The 13,876-nt window shown below is 34.6% G+C and overlaps 1 protein-coding gene across 4 annotated transcripts in view; it reads right to left on the reverse strand.

The window, feature by feature from the left end:
• Positions 1 to 13,876, reverse strand: part of Erbb4 (erb-b2 receptor tyrosine kinase 4) — a 1,038,774-nt gene that overhangs the window by 1,007,936 nt on the left and 16,962 nt on the right. The gene's annotated exons all lie outside the window — the stretch shown is intronic.

A 13,876-nucleotide genomic window follows, 5' to 3' on the forward strand; every position in this document is an offset into this window, starting at 1 on the left:
CTGAATGTTCATGTCCTGCCTTTGTCATCCTACCAACAACCTCTGGAAAACCCTACGAACCTATTTAGAATGGCAACCACTTATAATGTCCACAGTCCTTACGTGAGCTCCTGCATTCCATGTTACTCCATACAGGCTGATTTCAGCTTCTTTCCCTCCTGTAACTCGTCCCAGAATCATCTCCTGAGAGATAGCACTGAAACAAAACCACATAAAACTCTCTACAAAGTATTTTTAATAATCTCTTTGAAAACAATCAAGTGTAAGTCATTAAAAGATCCTCTTATCTAATCCTACTGGGTCTAAATCAAAAAAAATTATAAAGTTTAAAGTCGTCAGACTCAAAGTATAAAAATGAGTTATAATTTTCTAATAGCGTATTGTTACATTGTTCAAATTTTATTGTGATTCTTATATACAAGAATATCGCTTAAGATTGTTTTGTTACACAAATAATAGTAAGATTGTTGGGGAAACGTAATAAGGTCAAACTCTGCTATTGTTTCTACTGGTCACCCTTCTGTATCATTCTCCATCATACATTGTGACAATTAATGACAAACTTTTCAATATATATTTTATGAAAAATTATTATGTTATTTCTGTGGATCTTTACTAGTAAGCATTGTAACTATAATTAGCTTTTAATAATTTTTTGTAAGTTCATTTATCATACTCCTAATACAGAATATCAAAATGAGAAAAATGATGCACTGGTGTCAGGGAAACAGAAGTATAAGTTTTGAACCTGGGAGATGGTGTAGTCCATAAAGTACTTACAAAAAATGTTCAATGTCAGAGTTTAGATCTATAGAACTCCTGTAAAAGCCAGGTGTGGTAGTGAACTCCTGTAATCACAGGGAGGTGGAGACAGAGAAGTCTCCACAAGCTCATGGTCTGGCTAGCCTGCCATATATACCAGTGAACAAGAGAGACAATGTTTCATGAGCAAGGTGGAAGATAAGAAGAGGAATGCCTGAGACTGTCAGCTGATATCCACACATGCTATGGTATCTGTATATCCACACGTGAAGTTTCACTAACCACACAAAAACATCTATTATAAAAACAAGTTCTGACTTTTGAATAGTAGAATTTATATTCAAAGGAAAGCCTGTGTGTGTGAATGCATGTATTCCAGATTATATTATAAAACATGTTTCAAAAGCCACAGTATAAACAACCATGGTTACTTAAGCTGTTTGGTGATAAAATTATTAGCTGTGGAAAAACTCTTGAGCATAAAGTCAATTGTTTTCCATGTATTCATTTATAACATAGGTCATACTTTTTGCCAGGGCTTTTTGGATACTTAATAAATAGTTTATTAAATCTAGATGTCTTCAAACTATACTCAGTAAGTAAGAATCTAGCAATGAGATGTCTTAATATTTTACTATAAATTACAGACAATACTATTTCAGTTCACCTCAGTCTTAAATGTGATAGCTAAGTAAGGTTACTTACAGAACACTTTACTACACTTTACACAAAAGTACAACCACTTTTTATAGGTAACATAATTAAGTGACTACTACATTCTAATAGATTAATAAAATGATGGATTGGACAAATCTAATATAGCTATTTTCCAATATAGACAAAACTGAAGTGTGCAGCAGTCTATGTGTTTATCTAAAATATAGAAGTAATGAACTGGGTTGACAAGGTACTCACAAAGGAGAAACAGCCACAGGTAGGGTCAAGGCACTTAAAATAGTCAGCTGACTAAGGTTTGAATGAACTTGTCACCCTACATTTGACCCTCCTCATTCTTAAGTAAGATTCAGTTGCAATATTTCCAATGTTACAATTTAATAAAAAATTGAAACTGTTATAAGGATAGCACACCTTTTAAAATATGTTTTTTAACTTTTTCATATTTTGGTCATATTATTTCCCCTTCCACAACTATTCTCATAACCTCCCTGCCCCTAATCAACTTCATATTCTTTATCTAAGACAAACAACAACAACAACAAAAACCCATCAAACAAAAATACAAATGTCACAAAAACTAAAACTAAAACTATACTGTCTGTTTGTGTGGTTTAACTCCTTCTAAGCATATTGTCTGCCTCAGGGTGTGATTGATATATCCAGTATCACTCCATTGAAGAAAACCTACTCCCCTCTCCCAGCTGCTCTCATTTGCCAATTGCAAACAGTTTCAAGGTTTGGAGTGGAACTCTCTGTCCATTTTTGCTTCTTAAAGATGGGATTTTGCTTGGCTTACATTTCTTTTTTTTGGCTTGGCTTACATTTATGCAGGTCTTTTGAATGCTGTATGAATTCTGCTGAATGAACATAGCAATAACTTGACTCCTCATGACATATCACTATACCTCTAGATCTGTGGAGTACAGACTCCTTGCCAGAGAAGCTGCCTCTTCTAGTAGATGGTAATCAACACAGAGACATAGAACTGGACAACATGCAGAAAACGAGGGATTTTTGAGTACTTATTCCTTAGTGAGTTGTCTTTATCACATACGCGTGCACAGAGAGAGAGAGAGAGAGAGAGAGAGAGAGAGAGAGAGAGAGAGAGAGAGAGAGAGAGAGAGATCATGGATCAAAGCAGACATACTGTAAAAGCCAGAAAAGCAATGTCAAGAAAACAACAGTTTGCAAACACAAGACTGATACACATGAAATCACAGGGAAAACAGAATTTTGAAATACAATATCATAGAAAGGAATAAACATAATAAGTGATGGAACTCAAATCTTCTAGTAGCACACATTGCCAGTGGATAGGTATGTCACGGTTCCTTCATAATAGTGCCCTGAATTAAAAGCTTAAAATCATATGTCAAGTGTCAACACTGCAATTGGGTCATTTGTTAACCAGGAGTAATATTTCAGTCATGCTCCATCCAGACTTTTTTTTTCTCTAGAAAAAAATAATATATGAAGCAAAAGACAATCATATTATAGTTCAAATGTTAAGTAACAAATAGAAAATAGGAAAAATATTTTCAAAAACAGCATCAAGTTCTCGGGGAGCATCACATAAGATAGGGCAGAAAGATTCTAAGAGACAGAAGACTGAAGTCTGCTGCGAGATTGTGACTTCTGGCTATGACAGAGAAACAACAACTATGCAATCTCACCAATGTGGCTGCTATAAAAGATCTACACAACCCCAACTACAGCCTATATTACAAGTTAAATGGGGGAAATATCGCAGGACTACACCCTGAGATTAAGGACAATTAACTGTAGAGAGAGGGAGAATTGATCTTCCTCAGGGATGAACATTTAGATTAGTTATTTAATTCCAAGCAATCAGCTTTATACACAAATACATGCAGGCAGCACTGAATGGACTCAACGGTGGCATTTATATGCTTATTCATTTGTATGTGTATATATAACGATGATGAAAGAAAGGGAGGGTGGAAATGTAGAAGGGGAGAAAGCACATGGGGGAAGTAAGAAGGGTTATATGATAGAATAATTTAATTAAATATTAAAACATAATCATGACAAGTTTCAGAGAGTATTATTATTTTCATTAATGATTAATGTATGAGTAGTTAAATCATAAAAGCTAAAATGTTACATAGGAATGATAATACATTGTATTTATTTGAGTCTCTTGTACATGGCCATGATCTGCAAGAACATTGAAAAGTTGTGAATAAAACAAATACATACAATCACAGATTATGCTTTTATTTTAACCTTTTTTGTTTCTTTTTCAATAATCTTATACCTACAATAATATACTGTTAATTTTAACTGCGAAGTTGACACAACCTAGAATCAATCAGGAAAGAGAGTCTTAATAAGGAATTATCTAGATTACATTAGTCTATGGCATGTCTCAGGGGTAGGTATGTTTTCACTGTTCATTGACATAGGAAGATGTAGCCTATTGTGGGTGGCATCATTCCCTAGGCATTGGCTGGCATAAAGGAGAAGGATGATAGCTGCGAGTTAACAAACCAAGAAATATCAATGCATTCAATCTTTCTTGATTACGGATGTGATGCATTAAATTCCTGATTCGACTTTCCTGCAGTAACCTAGATTATAAACTATAACCTGAATTGTAAGATGTGTTCTGGAAGTGAAGCTAAAATACCTCTCCTTCTTTAACTTGCTTGTAGTTAAAGTATTTTATTGCAGCACAGAAATTAAAGTGGAACATGTAAACAGCATGGCTATTCACTGAAAACCAACGAAGATTCTCTATTTAGCTTCAAAAGGTAAAAGTTATACTTCAACATAATCACAAAGGTTTCACAAGTTAAATGACCCTGACTTGAAGTGCAGTCACAGTATTTAGAATAAAACGTATCCCTTTAGGAAAGCTAATGAAGAACCCCTGAATGTCATTTCTATTGCAGCAATAATTAAACTTAGGACAACTGCAAAGCTTATGCTAATCATGTTATCATTTGTACAATGCAGATTTCAATATTGTATGCATATCCTTATATCCTAAGCAGCCTCCTGGTCAATCTTCAATCTCACATTTCTTTCATACGTTGATTGTCAAACACAAAAGGACACTTAATTTCCATGCTTGTTTATTTCTTCATTAATGATCGTGGAGTTGAAATCAGCTTTCTGATTAATCCTATGATTAATATATATCTGAATATATCTGAATAATCCTATGATGTATGCATGATGTATGTATGAGACCTTGACATTGGGAAATGAAATAATGATGACCTGCTTGGAAAAATTTACACTATCCAGGGATAGTGGAAAGTCAACTAAATTTTAATCTTCTAAGGAAGGAAAAACAAAGACAATGTTAAAATAACCCATGTTAATACTGTGGCTCTAAAATTAAATGCATTTAGCATAAATACTTTATATATTTATAATTCTATATGTAATTCCTAATTCTTGGAATATAAGATACCTTCTTGAAAATTTTATATTATATATATAATATATATAATATAATATATAATACATAATATAATATATAATATATATATGAATATGAGGTGGGGTGTAGGGTGGGAGGTGGGGTTGTGTGTATGTGATATATTTGTGTCTGACTAGCTCTTTTAAACAGATGTATTATCATTCATGTATAAATAAAAGTATCTAATTCAGACATTTATATGAAATAATACAATAAAACTCTTTTTAATACATTTTAATTAGATACTTTCTTCATTTACATTTCAAATGTTATCCCCAAAGTCCTCTATACCCTCCCCCTGCCCTGCTCCCCAACCCACCCACTCCTGCTCCTGGCCCTGGCATTTCCCTGTACTGAGGCCTATGATCTTGGCAAGACCAAGGGCCTTTATTCCCACTGATGACCGACTAGGCCATCCTCTGCTACATTCTATCGCTAAACCTTCATCTCCTTCCTTCATACAACTGAAGACAAATAATTTTCTAGGAACACAGCCTATACTTTATTTCTTTCCCAAACTGCATGCAAAAATGTCCCTTCATCTTTTATTCTGCATATATCACTCTAGCCAAATATCAGGTTTGTTAGATTCTAGCTTTTCTATTATGTAGTGTTGGAGATTTAATGACAGCCTTGTTCAGGATAGTCAAGAACTCTAACAATACCTCAAGTCCTAAATACTAGTTTATTTGAACTGTGACTCTTTGATAATAATAATATATAATATGTGTGTAATACATTATACAATATTATATATTATTATTATTATCAAATATAGGACAAATTGTCCTATATATAATTATATGTATATTAATAATATATAATATATATTGCATGTGTAATCATATATAGGATAGTAAGCTTTTCATATAAAATATAAGTATTTTAAAACAAGACAAATGAACATTTAAGAATGAGCACATTGGATAGGCATAGGGTTGTTGGAGTCTGCTCTGCCACAAGACCCCCTGCTTGGGGAGGGGAACACAGACAGTTTGACTGTGCTTATCTCATGCCAGGGCGAGCGAGTGCCAGGTTGTTTGGAAGCACCAAGACACTCTTGTGGATGAGACAGCACATTCTGGGGGTGGGAAAGCACAGAAGCTGCTTGGGGGTTCTGGGACCTGTGATGAAGCCAGGACATGGGGTTCTCAGACTCTTGGACATCCAAGTGCCACTGGGAGTTATGAAATAACAGAGAACTGAGTCCAGGACCCATGAGCTGGGGAAAGTATCTCGCCATGGCGGCATGGGGGTAGCCCTGGCTTGTCCCATCAGGGAGTAGTTGTCCTTAGCTTTGTGGCTGCAGGTTTAGTGGCAGTTGTGGCTGAGAGTTCAGAGAGGTCTTCTATGGGAGATTAGGCTGGAACGCTGTAGACAAGGCTTTCTTCACGGCTCCTCACAGCAGATCTTGATGAAAAGAGGCAGTCCATGGTTCTGAACAGTTTTCTTTCACGGCAGAAAATGGATGCATAAAACCATAACTCATTTCTGAAGGTGGGCCTGAGATTAAATACCTTTTGCAGAGAAGAATGTCTAGGAAGGAAAGCTATTGGCTATGCCTTCCGGGGCTTTGGGCACCTCATTAGCATGGAGAACTCTGTTTTGGATCTCCATGACATGTGGTCGCATCTCTTTTATGTGAGAAGTATGTTCCAAGTCAGAAGTCTGGTAGGGAGCTGGGGAGTCACCTAAGCCTCAAGTGTGTGACCACAGAGTTTCGGAGTCTCAACCTGCTCTACCTTCCCACACTCCTTGGCATAGATTTAAGTCCAGCATGTAGGGATCTGTATTTTCTATTTCAATCCCACCCATCCTTTTCTTCTATTCAGTCATGCAGAATTGACTGCCTATTGTACTTTCTATAAAATGTCTTTTATTGCATTGCTGCAATTTCTTCTTATGAAGCACTCACATAGCTAAGCTTTACCAATCAAAGCCTAGTTCAACACCATGGCTTGTTTCAGAAACTACACGCTATAGAAAACCATTTCAAACTCAAATTATAATATATGTCAGTTGTCATTCAAGTGCCCCTTTTTGCTAAATTCACAATAAAACCCTAGATGTATCTAATTATGAATCTGCCTGACTCACTACAGTCTTTTACATAACCCCGATGCCTTTTCTGGTACAGAAATAGCCAATCTGTGGATGACTGATATTGTTTTGTTTATTAAGCACTCTCTGAAATTGAATACTAATGATAAAGCTCCTTATGTTAATTAATGTGATAATAAAAATGGGTTTTAAAAGTTATTATCTTCATATTAAAATCCCAGTAAAAGTTCACAAGTATGTATCATGAGCCAAATGTCATGTTAAGTACCTTATAAATACTTTCCCAAGTAATCATGAAAGTAGTTCTAGGTAACAAAATCATTTCCTCCATTTTTAATGTAAGGATATGAAGCCCAAAGACAGATATTAAGTTTTCCAAGAGCACATAGCCACGATGTTCTTTAGTGCACAGAGGGCATATTCAATCTAATCATCATGAATATTAGGATCCGCAATTAATCTATTTATGAGGCTAGGGAAAATATCTTTGGGTTTTTGCACATCTAATCTTGGTACATGCAATTCTGTTGCTGTTAGCAAATGAGTAGCTAGACAGAATGTATACAAACATGCAGTGGGCTGCATGACTCTGAAATGTTTACATGACACAAGAGTTTCAGCTTCAAACCTGTAATCACTGCAAACATTTTCTATACTTTGCAAACATTTTTTTCATTTTATTATTTTGTATCAGTTTGTCGTTAATGGGAATCGAACTCAGGACCTCTGGAAGAGCAGTCGGGGCTCTTAGTTGCTGAGCCATCTCTCCAGGACATTGTATCAGTTTCACACACACACATACAAACACACACACACATACACACACACACACATTGAGAAGTAATTTACCTGCCTTAACTCTAACTTTTTCCTCTACAACTTATGACCTATTTTTCTTCTTTATATTAAACTTCTCAATGATTCTGAGTTACAGCGTTTCTCAGGAAGACTAGACAACAATATGAAATAGGTGACACCAGCTTGCCATCCATTATTACAATTTAAGAACACATTGAGATCATGTTCTTCAATGTATAGCTGCCAGTCCTGCATTAGTTAGTTCAATAAGCAAATAATTTTCACAAAAGTATGTGGTCCACTAGAAGGTGGTTCATTAGGGGAAAAAAATGGAGAACTGTGAAGACTACTTAAAATATTTCAATCATATCATCAGTGACTCTCCTGGTGCTTTGAGTACACAAGGAGATTGGTAATGAGTTGTGCAGTATTCAAGGCGGTAAAAATAGCCAGTGTGAACTTTCCTTGTTAGCCTGAGAGTGACTGCAAGCCAAGGTCGTTTCTTTTCTTTCACTCTTTCCTTTGCTTCCTTCAGCTACAGAAACAGAACTCAGTAATTTCTGCATGGATACAAGGTGAATGGGGCTGCCTCCTCTCCTTGCAGTTCCATTTATTACAGGTCACTGACATAATACAGCTATATTTTGAGTTTTAAAAAGCCATACAGTATTATCTCACTTACTAGAGTTCTTGAAAGGGGTGTGCAGACTTCCATTTATTTACAAAGAAGTCTGCCGACCAGGAGACATCACACTGCTTGGAGGGGCCTCCTGCTGGCAAACTGAGTAACAGTTATTATGAGAATTAAAATGCTCGACACTATATGAAAGGAAACATAATGCAATCCTACAGAGTAGAGTTTGGTCACATTTCTACCTATAAAAAATACTTTATTCATATATAGACATGATTTAGAAAGACTTGCAAAAATGATCTAAAAAAATGTTGGAAGATTTCATTGTTCTCAGGCATAATTTATATCATAATTTATTTATTTATATGCGTATATGTGTGGTGGTGTTTAATTCATGCTCTCTGGTGAAATATGATAGCCTTATTTTAGTATAAGTAAGCATAGTATACTAAGAAATTAATTGATAAGGAACCAATTTTTTTTTATTTAAGTACACCTCTCTTCCATGTTCTGAGAGTCTGTGTTCTATTCATTGACTCAGCACAAATTTTAAAACAATAGAAACTCCATATTGCCTTTCCTGCAATTATATTTAAGAAAGGATGGTAAAATCCTAAACTACAAAATGTGTAGGTTGTTCTCAGAATTTCCGAAGATCAATCCAAGAATCATGGGAACTAGCTGGACATTAATGTCTTCCAGACTATCAAGTGTTTTCCAACACTTGTGCAGGTGCAAAACAACTGCAGAACATAAAAAAAAAAAAAACAAATAACAAAAGTGTAATAGGAGCATCAGAGTCATTCATGAAATAACTGAGAATCAAAATACCAGCTTAAAAATAAACTATTTATTAAAACTCTCTGCTAGGTACAATTCTAATCTTTATTTATAAAAGACAACTTTGGCAATCTGCTTATTTTCAGTGATTGACATGTAGTTTGAAAAGGAGGACTCAAGGTGTTAGAAAGAATTTATTCTGCTGAAATACAGACAGGAGGGAGAAGGGCCAAGAGAACACTGCCCTGCAGTCCTGTGTAAGAGATAGTCTCAAGCCCATGTCCTTCTACTGGAGAAGCAGAACTACCAGACAGCCGAGGGTGTTGATTTAAGGTCTTGAGACAGGAATAGTTTGCATGTTGGGCTATAATCACAGAGAAGATTTCTTTTACAAGTCTTGCAAGTGCTCCAAATTGGGATCACAGTCCAAAGGGACAGCTGTTCTCTCTTCTCCCTGGAAAAAAAATGCTATTTGAGTCCCCTAGTTATTTGTCACTCTCTGCCTTTAGAAGCACAGGCAATGGCATTCCTAGCCAAGGGTCCTACTCAGGAAGAATGAAAACTTATAAAAATACAAACTATTTCAAAGTGCAGATAAATTCAGAAGACCTCAATAGCCTCCATATAAATAAAAAATACACGTCATCTGAACTCAAAAAGAGTATTTGGAATAATTTTTAAAACTTATAGTAATTTGAAAGAAGAATATAAGTCTATTTAATATAAATAAACTACAATTTAAATAAGACAAGTAACAAACTTCTTTGAAATAGTTTGTCAAGTATCGTATTCTATTTGAGGATTATACGGATGTCTGTAGTGTTCTTCACGATATAAAAGCTACTAAGTAGTGTAGAGTGATGGAAGGTAAATAAATGCTTAATGAAAACTGGTCTCAGTAAAATCTGAGCTGAGTGATGTTAATTCATTTCAGAAGTCCAGTAGTCTAACTTTTAAGCAGGGTTCATATCAGACAAATATTTCCACAGATGGAGTACTTTTGTAGCTTTGTGAAGTCTCAAGGTGAGAAGAAGAATAGAGTTCTTAAAAACTATATGTGACAATTTAGGAGTGGCTGACCTAATGACTTAATCTAATTTTGAGATTGGTATTTTTCCCTTGACGGTATCAGGCCTTATTAAACTAATGAAAAGTTAAAATCAAATCCATGCAGCAAACGTTTAAAGATCTTTCTTTTGTTTTCATATTTAAATGTGAGCTATCACTACAGTAATATTAGAGAAGCTCAACTCTGTGTCTTTGTGTTCCATGCTCTGAGGACTATGTCTACACTCCCTTCAGTAGGCAATAGAACACTGCCCTGATAAGAAAGAAAATTGAAAACATCAGAGTCCCCACAGAGTAGTGTACAAGTCAAGTCTTTGCTTTGTTAAACTCCTTGGCATAGTTAGAATCTTGGCAAACATGCCCAAATGTATCAAAAGAGGGGAATAAAGCAGTTTTGCTAATAGTAGTTGTTGGAGCAAAGCATTATTTCATACACACGTGACACTCTCACAAAGGCCACACGACTTTAAAATGCACTAATGTATTTTAATGAAGACAAAAATAGTTGCAAAACTAAAACTTATACAGAGGATGTGGAAGACATTCCAAGATGGGTTATTAAATAGCGTATTGACTTGGGAGTGAAATATTAAAACTGTTAAGAGCAGAATAAGTTGGCTCATGATTCATAGATGCAATTAGAGTCACTCAAGGGTGGAGGACAATGGGATCTAAAACAGAAGGCAGTATGAAGAGAGATGGAGACAGGGTGAATGTTATGTATAATCATTTCATCTCCAGCAACCTAGCTTAGCCTGTTACATTCCTGTTCCTCTCATGAACTTAGCTGATTGCCCCTCTTTAAAACCAAACCTTGAATGCAAATAGCTCTCAATTGCCTCACAGAACATGACAAACCCAACCGACAGCACTCACTGTCTGGTGAAGGGTCACCAGAACTATTACCTATTGTTAGAGTCATTCCCCAGGGCTATTCTAGTCATACTGTCTTCATTTAAAATAAATCATGACATCTTAATTAGATCAACATATTTTAGAGTTCTTTGTAGCTAACACTTTTATGTGTTCTGAATCCCAGGAGCTAACATGTTTAAAATGAATGTTGAAATTAAAAACAAACTCTATGAACAAACTCCAGTGAATTGATGTGAATTATGATTTTATATCCAACTTAAATATTTATATTAATAATTTAAGCATTACTTTTTATTTATAATATATTTCTACTGTATTTATTATATTACATATTATTTATAAATCATATGTTATATATGATTTTACATTATTGATTATATTAATATTATAAATATTAAAATTGAATTGCCTTTAAGTAAGAAGTATTGTTGAAACTACATGAAATCCATGTCAAAGCCAATGTCTGTATCAATAGAACAATTAAAATTTCAAAACACTTTGCTTGTAACATGCTTTTTTGTTGTTGTTGTTGTAGTTTATACCTGCACATTAAAAAGTAAATAGTAATTCAACTGCTTCATGGCAAATCTTTCTTTATGGGTTCAGCTCCTGGCTTGTTCAGAAACTGATAGCAATCTGACACATCCCTCCTGCCCATATTGTTGTGGAGCACCACCTGTCAGCTATAGGAGATAATGACACATGGCAGAGCTGGTGTACAAAAAATTCCTTCCTACCTCTCAGCACACAGGTAATAGTGTGGGTATATTTCATTCATTTTCGTACCAAAAAAAAAAAGGCAATCATGGTATCTTTTAACTCTTTACCTTGGTAGATATAAAAAAAGATTTTAAAAACATGACTCACTGGCTAATGAGAGGAGGACAGTCAACATTAGAAGACCTGGATTCTTGTTTCTTATTGATAACACTTTTTCAAAGTATGAAAGGTTAGGGTAGAAAAATGTAAATCCCCCAGGGAATATCTTTGTCACAACTCTATGAACTTCAAACTTCAATATTATCATGCACAGAATTTAGCCTATTCTTTCACTACCTAAATAAATGTGCAATAGCCACAAAATAGGGGAAATATTTAAAAATCACAATCCATTCACGGCTGTCTACATAAAACAATCTGTTCTGAATCTGTATATAAATCTTTCACTTCTCTCTTGTGTTCAGAAATTTCTCCAAAAGCACATTAGTTGTGTCCTATCTTTAAAAGTTGAAATATCTATAAAAATATAATATAAAAAGTTATCTCATGAATTTGATTAAAAACCATTTTCTCTTGAAGGAGAATGCACTTTAAAAAACAGTAAGGATGAAAGGCCAGCGACTTGGGCTTGCAGGGTAAACATAAATCTTTGGAACAAAACTGTCTCTCTAAGCTTCTTTTTTTAATACCAAAACTATAAAAATGGAATATGAAGGAAAAATGATTTGAGAATACTGCCCCTTGGAGAGAGCCAAATTCCTTCCCCAAATAGTCTACTTATACTGTTTGTGTGAGTCTAGGTATACATTTATTCTGGAAACCATTACATCCCCTGCGTGTAAACACAAGAAACAAACTCAAGTCCAGTTTATGAGAAAAGGACTTATACGTTCTCAGCCTGGACGTGCTGTAACTTTAAACTTACAATATTCTTTTTTTTTCAAAAGAACTGAGTTGTTTTTGTTTAAATTTGAAATATAATATCACTATATGAACCATAAAGGCTTCAGATTGGCAATCATACCATCTCAACTTCAGAAGAGTTGAGATGACAAGTGTGGACCTCTAAGTCAGGCTTCTTCTTTCTACCATAAAATTACACATAAAACCATTCACACTTATTTAGTTCTCATTATGGAACTGATAAGTTTTTATTTAATCTCTGCAACTCTGCCATTGATACAAGAATAAGATTTCCCTTGTAGATGAGAAAACTGAAATTTTAAAAGACTACACATTTAACCCATAGTTACATTTGTGATTCTGAACAACTATTTAATACTCAAGACTCCTGACTTTGTGTCTATCCTAAATAATTTAATTCACATTATTGAATTAAGAAAGTAATTGAAATGGTTAGTGTATTTGAGGTGTGCAATCAGAGCCATGATATTATCAACAAATAAATGCTAGTAACATACTTAATCCTGTTTCTAATTTATTCTCAGATATTAATAATATAGATGTCAAAAGAAATAATTATTATAGGCAAAATAGTTATTATAGGCATCTGTGTTGTCTATAGTTCATGGAGAGTGTTTATTTCTATTTAGAAAATATTGGTATTTAGGTTCTATTTCTTTGTTGGGAAAATGACAACTGTAATGCCCATGTTGGTAAGATCAGAGGAAAAATATTACTTAAGAAGTAGTTGGCACACTTCTTAACACAGTACACCTTTTAAGAGGGTTTTTCAAATGTCATTGTAATTTTTAAGAATATTTTACCTGCATGTGTGTGGGTGTGTACCACATGCATGCCTAGTGCCTGAACATATCAGAAGAAGGAATCAAATACCTTGGAAGTGGAGTTATGGATGATTGTGAACCATCAAGTGAGTAGCAGGAACTGAACTCAGGTCCTTCACAAGACTAACAAGTTTCCTTTAACTGCACAGATATTCCTCAAATCCAACATAGTAGGTCTTGAATAAATTCTGTATATGATTTTACTGGCCATTTATCAATAAAGAGTTAATTCTGTATTTACAGAAAATTATAAGTAGGGATTTAAACAGCATTGAATGTAAATGACTTGAGGGGAAGACA

This window comes from Mus caroli, unplaced genomic scaffold (assembly GCF_978045245.1).
Source record: "Mus caroli unplaced genomic scaffold, Mus_caroli_1 scaffold_1, whole genome shotgun sequence".
NCBI classification, from domain to species: Eukaryota; Metazoa; Chordata; class Mammalia; order Rodentia; family Muridae; genus Mus; species Mus caroli.